The following is a 16961-nucleotide window of genomic DNA, read 5'->3' on the forward strand; positions in this document are numbered from 1 at the left end:
TCGAGTGTAGGGCCTAATCCACTCAGTATTTTTGATGGTGGTAGGTACGCAATGGCCATAATTGCTTCTTTATCTGGTAATAATTTTTTTCTTTTTGTGAGTCACCAATCTGCGGGCTGGTTTGATGTAGCCTGCCACGATTTCCTCTCCTCTTCATCTCAAAGTACCACTTGCAACCTAAGTCCTCGATTATTTGCTGGATGTATACCGCTCTCTGTCTTCCTCTACTGTTTTTGCGCTCTACAGATCTCTCTAGTACCAAGGAAGTCATTCCCTGATGTCTTAACAGACGTTCTCTGCCTCGTGATGACTGGGTGTTGTGTGCTGTCCTTAGGTTAGTTAGGTTTAAGTAGTTCTAAGTTCAAGGGGACTGATCACCATAGATGTTAAGTCCCATAGTGCTCAGAGCCATTTGAACCAATCCTAACAGACGTCCTATCATGCTGTCCCTTCTCCTTGTCAGTGTTTTCCACATATTCCTTTCCTCTCCGATCCAGAGCAGAATCTCCTCATTCATTTCCTTGTCAGTTCATCTAATTTTCAACATTCGTCTGTAGCACAACATCTCAAATGCATCGATCCTCTTCTGTTTCGGTTTTCCCACGGTCCATATTTCGCTACCATACAATGCTATGCTCCAAATGTACATTCTCAGAAATTTCTTACTCCTTGCTCTGTCGGTCCGTTGATTATTTTGTTCCCTAGGTATCAGAATTCCTTAACTTCATCTACTTCGTAACCATCAACCCGGATGTTAAGTTTCTCGCTGTTCTCATTTCTATACTTCTCATTACTTTTCTTTCTTCGATTTATTGTCAATCCTTATTCTGTGCTTATTAGACTGATCATGCCGTTTAGCAGTTTATGTAATTCTTCTTCACTTTCACTCAGGACAGCAATGCCATCAAAGAATTGTATCATTGATGTCCTTTCACCTTGAATTTTAATTACACTCCTGAACCTGTCTTTTATTTCCATCACTGCTTCTTCGATTTACAGATTGAATAGTAGGGGTGGAAAACTGCACCCTTGTCTTACACCCTTCTTAATCCGAGCACTTCGTTCTTGGTCGTCCAGTCTTATTATCCCCTCTTGGCTCTTGTCCATACTGTATGTTCAACGTCTCTCCCTGTAGCTCACCCCTATTTTCTTCAGAATTTCGAACACCTTGCACCATTTAACATTGTCGAATGCTTTATCCAGGTAGACAAGTCTTTAGTCTAGCTTCCATTAGCAACGTCAATATTGCCTCTCTGGTGCCTTTACCTTTCCTAAAGCCAAACTGGTCGCCATCTAAAACATCCTCAATTATCTTTTCCATTCTTCTGTATATTATTCTTGTCAGCGACTTGGATGCATAATCTGTTAAGCTGATTGTGCGATAATTCTCACACTTGTCAGCTCTTGCAATATCCGGAATTGTATGGATGATATTTTTCCGAAAATCAGATCGTATGTCGCCAAACATGTTCTGATGGAATGTTATCTATCCCTACTGCCTTATTTTGTCATAAGTCCTCCAAAGCTCTCTTAATTTCTGATTCTAATACTGGATCCCCTACCTCTTCTAAATCGACTCCTGTTTCTTCTTCTATCACATCAGACATATCTCTCCCCCTCATAGAGGCCTTCAACGTACTCTTTCTACCTAGCCGCTCTCTCCACAGCATTTAACAGTGGAATTCCCGTTGCACTCTTACTGTTACAATCCTCCTTTAAATTTTACCGAAGGTTGTTTTGACTTCCCTATATGTTGCGTCAATCATATCTTTCTCGATTTCTTCATATTTTTCACGCAGCCATTTCGTCTTAGCTCTCTTGCACTTCCTATATATTTCATTCATCAGCGACTATCATTTCTGTATTCGTGAATTTCGCTGAATATTTTTGTAATTCCTTCTTTCATCGATCAGCTGAAGAATTTCTTATGTTATCTATGGATTCTTCGCAGTTGCCTTCTTTGTACCTATGTTTCTCTTTCCAACTTCTGTGACTGCCCTTTTTAGAGCAGTCCCTTCCTCTTCAACTCTATTGCATACTGAGCTATTCCTTATTGCAGTATCTATAGCCTTGACGAGCATCAAGCGTATCTCTTCACTCCTTAATAGTTCCGTATTCCACTTCTTTGCTTACTGGTTCTTCCTGACTAATCCCTTAAACTTCAGCCTACTCTTCATCACTACTAAATTGTGATCTGAATCTAAATCTGCTGCTGGATATGCCTTGTACTCCGGTATCTGATTTCTGGATCTCTGTCTCACCATGATGTAACGTAACTGAAATCTTCCAGTATCACCCGGTCTTTTCAAGTTTACCTCCTAGTGATTCTTGTACAGAGTATTCGCCGTTACTAGCTGAAATTTATTACAGAACTGAATTAGTGTTTCTCCTCTCTCATTCCATTTCCCAATTCCATATTCTTGTGTAACCGATCTTCTGTTTCTTCCCCTACAAATGCACTCCTGACCCCGGTTACCATTAGACTTTCATCTCCTTTTACGTACTGTATTACCCTTTAAGTATCCTCCTACACTTTCTGTATCTCTTGATCTTCAGCTTGCGACGTCGGCATGTATACCTGAACTATCGTTGCCGGTGTTTGGTTGCTGTCGATTGTAATAAGAACAACCCTACTGCTGAACTGTTCACAGTAACACATTCTCTCGTTACTCCATTCTCTGTTGCTGTTGATATTTCCCTATACTCATCTGACTAGAAATCCTTCTCTTCTTTCGATTTCACTTCACTGACGCCCACTACACCTAGATTGAGCCTTTGCGTTTCTCGTTCCAGACTTCTAGCTTGGCTACCATGTTCAAACTTCTGACATTCTACTTCCCGACTCGTAGAACGTTATCCTTCAGTTGATTCTTTTTCTTATGGTCACCTCCACCTAGACAGTCCACTCCCGGAGATCCGAATGGGGGACTATTCAGGAATCGTTTGAAAACAGAGACATCATTTTCAATTGCAGATCACATGTCCTGTGGATACACGTTATGTGTCTTTAATGCAGTGATTTCCATTGCCTTCTGCATTCTCATGCCATTGATCATTGCGGATTCTTCCGCCTTTAGAGGCAGTTTCCATCCCAAGGACAGTGTGTGCCCTGACCCTCCGTCCACTCCTGCGCTCTCTACTGGCCGTTGGGTGAATGAGGGTGACTCCTTATGCCGGAAGTCTTCGGCAGCCAATGTTGAGTATTAAACAAAATTTGAGCTGCGGAGAGTTCAGAACCCGGGACCGAAGACGTTCTGATTGGAATCAAAGACGCAACCCGTAGACCAGAGAAAACTATATCTTTGGAAATTGGCGGATAATATCTTCACACACTTCTGTTTACTGGCGGTCAGATACCAGTCACATATGGTTTTTGCTATGCTACCTCATAACACAGGAACGTGAAGAAGAATGAGGAAAATGTGCTACGACTACACTAAACGAAAACATAGAAACTTCGGTCGTGAGACTTGATAGAGCAGAGTTAAAGATATTAAAATAACTTCGATCCATTTCGAATAAATGTCAACGGCCTCGGCGCTATAGTAACGTCGGTTTGCGTCAGATCACCGTAGTTAAGCGCTGTCAGGTTGGGCTAGTACAGGGATGGATGACCATCCCGCCTGTCGAGCGCTGTTGGCAAGCGGGATGCACTCAGCGATTGTGAGGCAAAATGAGGAGCTGCTTGATTGAGAAGTAGCGGCTCCGGTTTCGTGAACTGACGTACAGCCGGTAGAGCGAGGTGCAGACCACATCTCTCCCCCATATGCGTATCCAGTGATGACTGTGGCCTGAGGATGAGACGGTGGCCGTTCGGTACCGTTGGGCCTTCATGGCCTGTTAGGGTGGAGTTCAGTTTTTTTAGTATTTAATAAATAACAGAGATGAAAAGTCTGGCAAAGAAAAACAAAGTTATGCAGCTACTAAAGGACCTCTGGTGGAGTATATCAGCGAGAAAAGGCATCAAGAAAGAAATATACAGGTCGTTCGGAAATTCCCGTTACAGACTTCTACGACTTGTTGAGGGGAGTGAGTGCATCATATTTTGAATAGTAATCCATGTCCGTAAACGTACCGTTTCCATTCCTTTACGGTTTCAGTTCAAATGTTTAACTCATCCATCTCTGTTTGAGGAATTGAATTAGGTATGACGCAGTACGATTATTAGTCAACAGTTCTAAGGGAAACAAAATGATACATCCCTTTATTACTGAGACACATTTGTTTGTTTTAGCATTTAAAAGTTAGGTGTTTACATTGTTAGAAAACAAAAAAAGAACCAGAATGCTAAACGTACAGAGCAGTACTGATGCATTAAGTAATGTACAGGCAGCTTCTCAACCATCTGATCACAAATAACATTATCAAGAACACAGTCTGGATTTCTAAGGGTTCTGATATCGAGAAGGCTATTTACACCTACAGTGAAAATGTACTTAATTCATTAAATAACAAATTACAAGCAGCAGGTATTTTCTGTGATTTGTCAAAGGCATTTGATTGTGTGAACCACAACATCCTTTTAAATAAATTAGAATTCTATGGTGTCACGGGCAGTGCTGCAAAATGGGTCAAGTCATACCTCTCTAACAGGAAACAAAGGGTGTCAGTGCAAGGGACTAGTGAATTGAGTCATCAGTCATCATCAGAATGGGAAGAAATTACATGTGGTGTCCCACAAGGATCCATCATAGGGCCATTGCTTTTTCTTGTATACATTAATGATCTCTCATCAGTTATACTCCCAGAAGCAGAGTTCGTTTTGTTTGCAGGTGACACAGGTATTGCAATAAATAGTATGTCGAGTGTAGTTCTAGAAAGATCTGCTAATGATATTTTCGTGGATATTAATAAATGGTTTAAAGCCAACTCACTGACATTAAACTTCGAAGAGACTCACTGTATGCAGTTCAGAACCTGTAAGAGGTTTCCACCCAGCATATTCATAAAGTATAAAGAAGAGCAGATAGAAGAGGTTGACAGTCTTAAATTCCAGGGATTACAACTTGATAATAAATTCAGTTGGGAGGAGCACACCACAGAACTGTAGAAACGCCATAACAAATCTGTATTTGCAATTCGAGTGTTGGCTGACATAGGCGACATAAAAATCAAAAAGCTTGCATACTTTGCCTACTTTCCCTCCATAATGTCATATGGTATAATATTTTGGGGTAACTCTTCAAGTCAAACAAAAGTTTTCATAGTCCAAAACCGTGAAATACGTATTATTTGTGAAGTAAATTCACGGACGTCCTGTAGAAACCTCTTCAAAAAAACTGGGTATACTAACTACTGCCCCTCAGTATATTTACTTCTTAATGAAATTTGTCCTAAATAACATATCTCTTTTTCCAACAAACAGCTCATTTCATATATACAATACCAGAAACAAAAATGATCTGCACAAGGACTTAAAAGCACTTACTTTAGTTCAAAAAGGGGTCCACTGCTCAGGAACACTCATCTTCAATAATTTGCCAGCAAACATAAAAAATTTAGTTACAAATAAAGATCAGTTTAAAAGGAGCCTGAAAGACTTACAAGTGGCCAACTCCTTCTAATCCATTGACGAATTTTTTAATAGAAACAAATGATGTATTGTATATATTCATACTATCAGTATCGTTATTTCAGCTTAAAAAAAAATTGACATGTTCCACATCCACAAGAATCTCCTCAGCACGGATCTATGGAACGAAAAACTAATTTAATCTAATCATTACAACAGCGGCTCGATGTGGCGACCACCAACGTTGTTACATTGTACCTACGAAGCTTGTTCTCTCTCAATCCCACCTGCTGTCTCTTTTTAGTGCGGCGACCAGAGCTCGTGCCACCAGATCTTCCCCTGTCTTCACAAGAGTCTCGTAAATTGAAGTATACATACGGCCCTACAAGCAGTAGTACACGTCATCCTGTCTTCTCTATTGCATAAGCTTATTGTATACCAGGACAGGTGAATCTGAGACTTTTCTCTTTCCCTCAGCAGATCTGGACGAGTTACACTTATGAACTGAAACTACCGTATAACGGAAGTAGCATGTTTGCGGACATGGGTTCCTGTTCAAAATAGTATGAAGCTACTCTACCAGTCCTAGAAGTTTGTAACGGGAATTTCCCAACATCAGGTATATTGTTATTATTGAGATAATTTTATACAACTCAAATGTGTAGGGGATAACTGTAAGACAAGTGAAGAATTTACATACCATGGAGGAAACTGTCGTAAGAAGAAGTCACAGTTGAAATATATTTCAAATACGGCCACAGAAGGAAAATATTTAATGCATGCTCTTAAAGACAGGAATCATGCAAATTCCATACCGGCATTACACAAGGACAGGAAGACAGGTTTTTTAAAGTGAGGAACTAAAAGTTTATAAGTAGAAGAAGAATCAGACCGAGAATAATGGTCGCAAGCTATATAGGAAATAACGACGAGCAGCAGATGTCAAACGAAGCTATGTACGACATTTTTGCGTGATTTTCGTGGTACCAGGGCTATTCGGAACGTAACATACGTTTTAGAGTAAAAACACACGAAAGACAGTTTTTTTATGATTTACTTTCAAATGCACATTGCTCAGCTATTTTGCAACGTAATCATCATATAAGGAAATACACATATAACGATACTCCAACTTGTAGTTCCATCGACTCAGAATGGCGTCGCCTTAGACCTTAACCATGCATGAACGCCAGCTTGCAGTTCATCATCATTGATGGGCTGCGTTTCGAGCCAGATCTTAATATGTTGTATATATGAAAATCTCTCAGAGAAAAGTCGGGACTGTATGGTGGTTGGACAAAACGCTCCAACCCGAACCATTCAAGATCCATTCAGTTCAGATAGCATTGTGGGGTTATGCATTGACACAAACGAAAAAGCTTTGCACTAGACTTCCCTTGACGCTTTTTTTGTATCACTCTCCTTAATTTCTTCCACGTTTCACAATATCTGTAATTATGTATTGTTTCACGACGTTCCAGGAAATCGACCAGAAGAACACTGAGCCGTGCGGGCGCTGATATCAATATCTTTGCTTCTGGAATATCTTTCGGTTTCGTTACCAGCTACACATTCTCTGACGACGTCTCGAGTGGGATTTCAGAATGCGCGCTGCTCACTGTCTCGGAAAGAGTACGGATTGCGGCCTGAGGTTGCTAGCCGTGGACGTCCGCTCGCAGGGTTCGGGTGGCGGATGTTTACTTTGAGGAGTGAATTTAGCTTGATGGTCTTTCGCAAACTAATATGACTAATACTGCTGGCCATTGTTTTGGGTGAAACACTTAACGTCGTCAGCATCCCAATGATAAAAACATGATCGAGTTAAACAGTTACTCAGTTTACCTTGTTCTGCCTTTTCCCGACGCTACTGGTGCGAGTGTTTTCTGGGCTTTTTAGTCATCCGTCATCTGACAAGTTTGATGCAGTCCGCCATGAATTTCTGATGATTCATCCCAGTGTATCACTTGCACTGTCCGTCATGGGATGTTTAGCTGCCTAGGTAGCAGAATTCCTTAACTTCATCTACTTCGTGAACATCAATCCCGATGTTAAGTTTCTCGCTGTTCTTGTTTCTGGTACTTTTCATTACTTTCGTCTTTCTTCGATTTACTCTCAATCCATATTCTGTACTAATTAGAATATTCATTTCATTGAACGTACCATGTAATTCTTTTTTACTTTCACTGATAATAGCAATGTCATCAGCGAAGCTTGTCATTGATATCCATTCACGTTGAATTTTAATTCCGCTCCTAACTTTATTCCCATCACTGAGTCTTCGGTGTATAAATTTAACAACAGACACGAAAGGCTACATCCCTGTCTTACGCCCTTTTCAATCCGATCACTTCGTTCTTGGTCTTCCACTCTCATTATTCTCTCTTGGCTTTTGTACATGCTGTATATTACACGTCTCTCCCTATAGCTTACCCATATTTGTCACAGAATTTCGAACATTATGCACGATTTGTTTACTTATCTTTGAACTGTTTTCACTGTTTGTTAACCATAATCTAGACATATATGTCTCTACGTGCGCTACTGGTGCACATACTTTCTGGGTTTAGGTATCTTTAAAACTTTTTGTTGTCACTTAATTCTGATTTAGAAGGATTTGCCTTTAGCAGTAATTATGATGCATGTACTGTCCGGGTTAAGGTGTCTTAAGTATTTTTTATCGACCAGTCATGATTTAAAGGACCATGTGTGAGCTGTAATTCATTTAATTATGTACGTTGTGCTATATAACCGCAAGTACTTGGTGGTCAAATAGAACTCACTGGTTTGTCACCATTTTCTCTCTCATGTTTGGATGCTTGTATGTTATTTATATGTTATGTAAATTTAATGTACTTTCGTGGTTGTGCTTTAGAATCTGTACTGAATCGAGCAACTATTCGGTGTGCGGACTAAGCTCAAGTCGGTTACCATGCGTTGGTTAATGCATCTTGCCCTTGGTTGCTTTTATGAATAACGGCTTAAGCTTATCAATTTCCTAATGCTTATTTTCTAATTTTAGGGCTCGCATAGAAGAAGCAAATAATGATGTAATGATTTTTGTATGTTTAAAATGTTTGCACATTGTTGCATTCTAATGTTGATTTCCAAGTATCCAAAATTGTTGTCAGACCCAATAAGTGCCTCCGGGACTATTTTCTAATGTTTATAGAGTTCAAAGAGTTTTTTTTTTTATTACAAAGAGAAGAATTCATGGTACTACAATGTGGTGGCAAAAGCATTGGGATAGGGATACGCGCGTATACAGACAGCTGTAGTATTACGTACACAAGATATAAAAGGGCTGCGTACTGGCGGAGCTATCATTTGTACTCAACTGATTCTTGTGGAAAGGTTTCAGATGCGATTATGGCCGCATGCTAGACGAATGGACATTCCATTTCGGAAATGTTTAGGGAATTCAGTATTCCGTGATCCACAGTATCAAGAGTGTACCGAGAGTACCAAATTTCAGGCCTTATCTCTCACCGCGGACAACGCAGTGGCCGACGGCCTTCACTTAACGACCGAGAACAGCGGCGTTTGCGTAGAGTTGTCAGTGCTAACAGACAAGCAACTTTGTGTGAAATAACCGCAGAAATCAATGTGGGATGTACGACGATGTGGCGATGTTCGGCGTTAATGGGCTACAGATACCGTGGTGTAAACACAAAAAAAAGGACGTGCTGCGTCTTCGGTCCGTGGTTCTAACCATACCAACGATTAAATTTTTAATAAAAATCATCAGCAATGACCGCTGAAGACTTCCGGCATAAGCAGTTACCCTCATTTCAGCCAACGGCCACTTCAAAGAGGGCGGAGGAGTGGACAGATGTTCAGGGCACTCTCTTGTCCTTTGGGTGGTAAAGTACCCCTAAAGGCATAAGAATCAGCAACGATCAACGGCATGAAAATGCAGAAGGCAACAGGAACCACTGCATTAAAGACACATAATGTGGATCCACAGGACATGCGGCACGTAATTGAAAAAGTATCATGATGATATGTCTACATGATTACTGTGCTGTTCAAAATATCTCCACTTTCAAAAGATTCAAGAATATTCCCCTATTCGGATCTCTGGGAGGGGAGTGTCAAGGTGGAGAAGACCATGAGAAAAAGAACCAACGAAAAGATAAAGTTTTACAAGTCGGCACGCAAAATGTCAGAAGTTTGAACATGGTAGTGAAACTAGTAGATCTGAAAAGGGAAACGCAAAGGCTCAATCTAGAAATAGTGGGGATCAGTAAAGTGAAATGGAAAGAAGACAAGGATTTCTGGTCAGATGAGTATAACGTAATATCAGCAGCACAGAAAATGGTATAACGGGAGTAGCATTCTTTATTAATTGGAGGGTAGGGCAGAGAGTATGTTACTGTGAACAGTTCAATTATAGTGTTATTCTCATCGGAGTCGACAGCAATCAACGGTAGTTCAGGGTACATGCCGACACCACAAGCAGAAATTGAAGAGATAGAGAAAGTATATAAGGATATTGAGGGAGTAATTGAGTACGTAAAGGGAGATAAAATTCTAGTAGTCATGGGGGACTGGAATGCGGTTGTAGGGGAAGAAGTAGAAGAATGGGTTACGGGAGAAATTGGGCTTGGTACTAGGAATGAAAGAGGAGAAAGACTAATTGAGTACTGTAAAAAATTTCATCTAGTGATAGCGAATACTCTGTTCAAGAATCACAAGAGAGGGAGGTATACTTGTAAAATGCCGGGAGGTTACGGGAAGATTTAAGAGAGACTACATGGCGGTCAGACAGAGATTCCGAAATCAAATACTGGATTGTAAGACGTACACAGGACCAGATATACAGGATCATTCACGAAGATATGCAATATTCTACAAGTAAAACTGAAGAAGAAAGTTTAGATGAACATAGGTCCGCACATGTTTCGTTACGGAGTTACGGCTAAGAAAAGATTTTGGCTGAAATTTAGCAAATTCGCTTATTTGAAGCCCTCGCAAAACTGTATGAGGTTAAAGTAAAGCTCGATTTCTATTTATTTTGTTGTTATTGGTCTGGTGAATCTAATAAAACATGTCCCAGATGTGTATCTGCAGTAGTTTTCCAGAACATCTAGAAAGCAAAGATTATTATACAAGTAAATTGGTTTACTTGCCATTAAGAATGTAGAAACGTTTATGTCACTCTTGGCAACCGTTAGTGAGTTGTTTCCGTCGTTTCCTAACCTTGAAACGAGTTAGTTTTCTGTGTTGTTCCGTGAAAGAACATAATAACAACAGTATATTTAAGTGAAACCACATAGGGACTCTTGTAGTTTGTAGATTATTTATGAAATAGGGATGCCTGTCAAATTTCCAACAGAGGAATACACCGAAATGGTGTTTATTTATGGCAAATGTGATGGCAATGCTACGGCTGCAGTTAACGAATATCGCGTACGTTATCCAACTCGGAGGATTCCGAATGCACAAAGCATTTAGTGGAGTATTTCGAATGTTACGGGAGACAAGTTCTCTACCCATGGTTGATAATCAGTACGAGCACTCGATACGTGAAGACGACGATGAGAATATTATGGATGTTGTTCAACGTAGCCCGGGTACCAGTACACGACGTATCTCTCAACGATTAGACATTTCACAATCTAAAGTAGGCGTACACTGAAGTACAATATTCTGTATCCTTACCGTAAACAAAAAGTGCATCATTTACATCCGGGAGATCCTGCTCTTTATTTACTGATGAGGCACAGTTTACTCGAGATGGTATAAACAATTTACATAACGAGCTTGTATGATCTGAAGTAAACCCACATGCAACATTGCAACGCAATTTCCAGCAGCGATTTAGCATAAATGTGTGGCGTGGTATAATCAACACACACTTTATTGGACCATTCATTTTCTCAGGACGTCTAACGGGCGAGACATACTTACAATTTCCGCAAGAAGAAATGCCCCGCTAGCTCGAAGATGTTCCATTTGCTACGCGGTTGCAAATGTATTTTCAACATGACGGCGTGCCTCCACAACGCCGTAACCACACATTTAAATGAACATTTTCCCTAGAAATGGATTGGTCGTGGTGCTACACATTTGTGGCCACCCAGATCGTCCGATTTAACACCAATAGATTTTTCTGGATAGGGATGGATGAAAGACGTAGTTTATGAGAACAAAGTCAATATACGTGAGGCATTACTTGCTCGCATTATGAATGCAATAGATGAAATTAAGAACAACACTGCGAAACTGAAACGAGCAACAAAATCTGTTCATACACCCGCAGCTAAATGCTCTGAACTCGGTGGAGACATTTTTGAACATTTATTGTAAATGTATTAAATTTTCTACAACTTCTATTGAAAACTTCGTGCAATTTTCTGGAATTTAAAAAACGAATTGGGCCAAGTAGTTAATAAATTTAAAAAATTACGAAATTACTTCTTTGCTTCTGTGGTTATTCTAGAAAACTACTGCAGATACAACTCTGGGACATGTTTTATTAGATTCACCAGATCAATAACAAAATAAATAACTAAATAAATATAAAACGTGCTTTATTTAACCTCGTACAGTTTTGCGATGGCTTCATGTTAGCGAAGTTGGTAAATTCCAGACAAAATCTTTTATTAGCCGTAACTCCGTAACTAATCATTTGCGGATCTACGCTTATATGAACTTTTTCTTTAGTTTTACTTAAGGAATAGTATGTTAAAATATTTGCGTATCTTCGCGAATCGCCCTGTAGACTCAGATCAGAATCTAGTTGTCATGATGAGTAGCCTGAAGTTCAGGAGGTTAGCCAGGAAGAATCAATACGCGAAGAAGTGAGTCTCGGAAGTACTAAGGAATGAAGAGATACGCTTGAAGTCATCCAAGGGTATAGATACTGCAATACGGAATGGCTCAGTAGACAGTACAATTGAAGACGAATGGACATCTCTCAAAGGGTCAATCACAAAAATGAAAGAAAAGTAAGTACAAAGAAGGTAGCTGCGAAACATCCATGGGTAAGAGAAGAAATATTTCAGTCGATTGATGAAAGAAGGACGCACAAAAACGTTCAGGGAAATTCAGAAATACAGAAATACAAATCTCTGAGGAATGCAATAAACAGAAAATGCAAAGATGGTAAGACGAAATAGCTGCATGAGAAATGTGAAGATATCGAAAAAGAAATGATTATCAGCAGGACTGACTCAGCATATAGAAATGTAAAAATACTCTTCGGTGAAATTAAAATCAAGGGTCGTAATATAAAAAGTGCAATGGAAATTCCAATGTTAAATGCAGAGAAGAAAGCCGATAGGTGGAAACAGTGCAATGAAGGCGCTGTGAAAGGGATGAATCGTTTAATTTAATAGAAGAAGAAACAGTAGTCGATATAGAAGAGATAGGGGATCCAGTATTAGATTCAGACTTTAAAAGAGCTTTGGAGGACTTAACATCGATTAATACAGAAGGGATAGCTAGCATACCATCAGAATTTCTAAAATCAACAAAACGACTATTCACGTTCGTATGCAGAATGTATGAGTCTGGTGGTCTACCAACTGACTTCCGGAAAAATATCATCCACACAGTTCCGAAGGCTGCAAGAGCTGACAAGAGCGAGAAGTATCGAACAATCAGCTTAAAGCTTATGTATCCAAGTTGCTGACAGGAGTAATGTACAGAAGGGTGGAGAAAAAATTGAGAAAGTTTTACATGGGGATCAGTTTGACTTCAGGAAAGGTAATGGCACCACAAAGGCAATTTTGACGTTGCCATTGATAATGGAAGCCAGACTAAAAATTTGTCGACCTAGAAAAAGCGTTCGACAATTTCAAATAATCAAATAGTGCAAGACGTTCGAAATTCCGACGAACGTAGGGGTAAGCTATAGGGAGCGATAGGTACTATACAACATGTACAAGAACCAAGAGTGGATAATAAGCGTTGAAAACCAAGAACGAAGTGTTCGATTTAACAAGGGTATAAGACAGTGATATTATCTCTCGCCCCTACTGTTTAATCTATATATCGATAAAGGAATAACGAAAATAAAAGAAAGGTTCAGGGGTGGCATTAAATTCATGGTGAAAGGATGTCATTGATACGATTTGCTGATGATGCTGCTATTCTCAGTGAAAGTGAAGAAGAATTACATGATCTGCTGAATGGAATGGATAGTGTAATAAGTACAAAGTACGGAGTGAGAGTAAATCGAAGACGCCGGCCGGTGCGGCCGAGTGGTTCTTGGCGCTTCAGTTTGGAACCGCGCGACCGCTACGGTCGCAGGTTCGAATCCTGCCTCGGGCATGGATGTGTATGATGTCCTTAGGCTAGTTAAGTTTAAGTAGTTCTAAATTCTAGAGGACTGATGACCTCAGATGTTAAGTCCCATGGTGCTCAGAGCCATTTGAACCAGTAAATCGAAGAAAGACGAAAGTAATGAGAAGCAGTAGAAACTTAGCATCATAATTGGCTATCACTAGTAGATGAATTTAAGGTACAGTATTCTGCTACCTATGCAGTAAAATAACACATGACGGAGCAAGGAGGACATCAAAAGCAGACTAGCCAGAAAAAAGGGTATTCCCGGCCAAGAGAAGTCTACTGAGATTAAACATAGGCCCTCATTTGAGAAAGAAATTTCTGAGAATGTGCGTTTGTTGCACAGCATTCTATGGTAGGGAAACATGGAATGCGGGAAAATCGAAACAGAACGGAATCGATGCATCTGAGCTGTGATGCTACAGACGAATGTTGAAAATTAGATGGACTAATTAGGTAAGAAATGAGGAGGTTCTGCGTTGAATCGGAGAGGAAAGGAATATGTGAAAAACACTGACAAGAAGAAGGTACAGGATGACAGGAAATCTGCTCGAACCGACTTCTCGTTTATGTCCCATAAATGTTCAGTGTGGTTCATGTTGGGCGATCTAGTTGGCCAAATCGTTCGATCGACTTGTGCAGAATGTCCCTCAAACCATTCTCAGAGAACTATGGTTCGCTGACAATGCATATTGCCATCCATAAAAATTATCCCTTGATGGCTGAAAATGGTCTCCAAGTAGTCGAACATACCAAAGGACCCAGTCGATTCCATGTAAACAGAGCCCACACCATTATGGAGCCACCACCAGCTTGCACAGTATCTTGCTGGCAACTTGGGTCTATGGCTTCGTGAGGTCAGCACCTCGCATGAATCCTACCGTCAGCTCTTACCAACTTTAATCGGAACTCATCTGGCCAGGCCATGGCTTTCCATTCGTCTAGGGCCCAATCAATACGGTTAGGGTCCCAGGAGAGGAGCTGCAAGTGATGTCGTGCTATTATCAAAGACACTCGCATACGCCATCTGCTGCCCATGCCCACAGAATTTTTTTTATTCTGACCGGTTTGATGCGTCTGCCACGAATTTCACTCCTGTACCAACCTCTTTATCTCAGAGCTGCACTTGTAAACTTCGTACTCAAATACAAGTGATCCAATATTTTTCATCCACTACAGTTTTTAAACTCTGCAGCTCCCTCTGGTACTATGTAAGTTATTGCATTAAATTCGCAGCGTGCAATCTGATAATCGTAACCAAGTTGATAGTTTATTTACTTATACATTGGCTGTAAGAAAATGTTATGGCCAAACTATCAGGAAACATTCTCATACGTTGAATAAAAAATTATGTTATAAGAAGATTGATCCGGTTATGTTTTATTTCCATGTTACAGCTCGGTTTCAGTAACTCAGCATATTAATCATCTACTTTGAAACGATGCCCACTTTGAAACAGCATTTTTGCATTAAAGTGAGATCTGAAACACTGCGGAATTATCCATCTGCTAGAGTATCACACGGCAGGAAAATTAGCCGCTGATAGTGTTTGGACACGCTGTACAAGGTACGGATAACAACAATTCCTTACGTAGCACTCTCCAGACAGTCATCTTGTCAACGTCAGTTGTTACAGCTGTTGTCTCACGCTGACATTAAGGATGTTAAAATAGATCTGAGCACTATGGGACTTCTGAGGACATCAGTCCCATAGAACTTAGAACTACCTAAACCTAACTAACCTAAGGACATCACACACATCCATGCTCGACGCAGGATTCGAACCTGCGACCGTAGCGGTCGCGCGGTTCCAGACTGCAAGAACTCTAGGTGAAGTGTCCTTATAGGCTTCCTCCAGTCGCAAGTAGTAGGTTTAAACGTCCAGCGGGCTCTAAGACGACGTTGAGTTGCCTCAAACTTCCTCCCGTGGAGGCACCACCATTCTTGAAATCTCTCTGGCCGTTACCATCTGCTTATCTATTGAGCAAACGGTCATCTACCGACATCGCTCCATTGGACTGTACCAAAAACCAAGAACGTGATGAACAGTAAACTGTTTATGCCGTGCCCTTCATGTTAGTAGAAAAATACGGGTAATCGCTTGTCAACACACGCAACGAAGTAAATCGCATGTCAACATTGCCTTAGTTCAATTGAAACAGGAAACAGTGGCGATGAACGTAAGAATTACATCGTACATGATAACCAATCGTAACCAAGAAGGCTCTTTGAATATTTCACGTAAGAAAAGGTTTCATGTCATGCTGCTGCATTCTGTTTCTGTGTGTTTCCCATGATTATTACAACTGAAAAGAAAAGAAAAAACGATCTCTAACGTAGAAATAAAGCATTCCCGGACCCAAGACCGTCTAAAATGTTTCATTCCTCTGTGCGTGAGGAATGTTTCGCGAAAGTTTGGCCATGCCTTCTAGCTACATCATACATTACGTTGAGCATCTATATCACAATAACATTTTAAATAATTAATTTAAGACCTGTAATACGGCAAGAACGCTCTCAGTGTTTAGGAACTGCAGGGCAGTTAAACCAAAGGAAGCAAACGTCAGAGGCTACTCTGAGGTCCTCCTTTCCTCAACTTCCAAAGGTCGTCCGGTGACGGCCATTCTGGCAAAACGCTGTTCGCAATAACGCATGCGTCGCTTGTGTGGCCTTGTAACGCGACCACCTCAAGACTGCAAAACACTCCTCCAGTTCCCAACACAGAGATCAAAGCAAAAGGACGCTACGCAGTAATAACCAAGGTCGGCAGGCTTTGCATCAATACGACCATGGGTACACGACTACACCACAAGCTATTTCGTGTCGTCCAAGAACGATACAGATATTCAAGAATCCCACAACAAGTTAACGTACTGGCTAAAATCTGATTTTACATTTGCAGTCTTTTGGCAGCCCATGACTGACCGAAACTTTACACAGTAGACAGAATGCCGAAAGGTTGTAAGGTACCATCACCATCATCTTCAACAACAACAACAACAACAACAACAACGTGAGCCACATGGTCGGTTCCGTTTTTTCGCTTCAAGACAAGCGTTTTCATACATTTTAATGCTATGTATTATGCGGCTAGATTGCACATACAAGAACACCATCTTCTATCGTATTTTTAAGTAATTAGCCCCATCTTTGCTTT

At 40.5% G+C, this 16961-nt stretch overlaps 1 protein-coding gene across 1 annotated transcript in view; it reads right to left on the bottom strand.

The window, feature by feature from the left end:
• LOC124789857 overlaps positions 1 to 16961 on the bottom strand; it is an 858265-nt gene that overhangs the window by 62225 nt on the left and 779079 nt on the right. The window lies entirely within an intron of this gene.

Source organism: Schistocerca piceifrons, chromosome 3 (genome assembly GCF_021461385.2).
Source record: "Schistocerca piceifrons isolate TAMUIC-IGC-003096 chromosome 3, iqSchPice1.1, whole genome shotgun sequence".
NCBI lineage: Eukaryota > Metazoa > Arthropoda > Insecta > Orthoptera > Acrididae > Schistocerca > Schistocerca piceifrons.